The 1519-nt window shown below is 40.9% G+C and overlaps 1 pseudogene; it reads right to left on the bottom strand.

Annotated features, from left to right (window-relative positions):
* Positions 1-575: 575 nt before the first annotated feature.
* Positions 576-1088, bottom strand: LOC125391187 (ubiquitin-ribosomal protein eS31 fusion protein pseudogene; annotated as a pseudogene).
* Between the last annotated feature and the right edge of the window lie 431 nt (positions 1089-1519).

Genomic DNA, 1519 nt, shown 5'->3' with positions numbered 1-1519 from the left:
TAGTTCAGGCATTTTCCTAGCTAGTTCTTATATCTTAAATTAACCCATTTCTATTAATCTATGTAGTGCCATGAGGCTGTGGCCTTCTGATAAGGTTTTCTGGCATCTTTCTCCTTCAGCAGCTACATGGTGTCTCCTTGACTCCACCTACTCTCTACATGTCTTCCAGCCTGGCTATACTCTACTATGCCATTGGCCAAAACAGCTTTTTTCATTAACCAATAAAAGCAACACATGTACAGAAGGACATCTCACATAATCTCCCCTTTTCTGTCTAAATAAAAAGGAAGGTTTTAACTTTAATATAGCAAAATTACATATAACAAAACAGGTATCAAGCAAGAATTACAATTACAATAATTCTTTGTGAGTCTAAAGTTAAGTTTCATATACAATTTATCTTTTATCATAACGAAGGAAAACTATAACTATTTAGTCTTCACTCCATCAAAGACTCCAGAAGGATATAATATTGCCAAGTAAACAGGAAGTGCATTGTAAGCAACTTCTAAAACTCTAGAATTGATAGAGACATTTCGCTGACTGGACAGCAACCCAAAGTTCTTTTTTTTCTGTCTTTTTATTTATTCATACATAACTACTTGTCTTCTGGCTTGTTGAAGCAGTAAGTCAGACAGCACTTGCCACAGTAATGTCTGTCAAAGTGGTTAGCCATGAAAACTCCAGCACCACATTCATCAGAAGGACACTCTCGACGAAGATGACTAATTTTGCCATTTTCATCCACCTTATAGTACTTCAGTACAGCCAACTTCACCTTCTCTCTCTTATGCTTGTTCTTCTTGGGAGTGGTGTAAGACTTCTTCTTCCTTAGCACCACCACGAAGTCTCAACACCAGATGAAGGGTGGACTCCTTTTGGATGTTGTAGTCAGATAAAGTGCGGCCATCTTCCAGCTACTTACTAGCAAAGATCAGCCTCTGCTGATCAGGAGGAATTCCTTCCTTATCCTGGATCTTGGCCTTGACATTCTCTATAGTGTCCGAGGGTTCAACCTCGAGCGTGATGGTTTTCCCCATAAGGGTCTTCACGAAAATCTGCATCCTGGCAGCGCTTCCAACTGCATTAGAAAAGACACGGATTAGAACCCAAGACCCCAGTAAGAGCAGATGCCTAAGGCCATGGTCCGAAGCCGGACCACAGAGCACACACTCATCACAGATCCCCAAAGTTCTTTTGTAATGTTGGGGCATCCATCTTCAGCCTATAGGCCTATAATGTGCGGCAGACTTTTCAGTGAAGCAGGAAATTTGAAAATCTGTTCTGTCTTGTACTGACAAAGTTCATCAGCTGTTTTCTTCTGTGTCCTACAAAATGTCTGACAGACTCTTTCATGGAGGGATTCTGAAGGAGTGTCTCATCTTTTGGGAAGTTCAGCAGTTATTTTTCTGTGAGTCCTGCATGTCCAGTTCATACAGCATACCATCAAGCAGTACAGGCAAGAGCAGTTTCTTGCCCAAATGGCTAGCAAACTCCATAAAGAGTTTCTTCAATGCCC

The sequence above is a fragment of the Myodes glareolus genome, chromosome 16 (genome assembly GCF_982192425.1).
Source record: "Myodes glareolus chromosome 16, mMyoGla1.1, whole genome shotgun sequence".
In the NCBI taxonomy this organism is placed as follows: domain Eukaryota; kingdom Metazoa; phylum Chordata; class Mammalia; order Rodentia; family Cricetidae; genus Myodes; species Myodes glareolus.
Note: the sequence above shows the minus strand (reverse complement) of the source record. Positions and strands in the feature narration are given on the sequence as shown.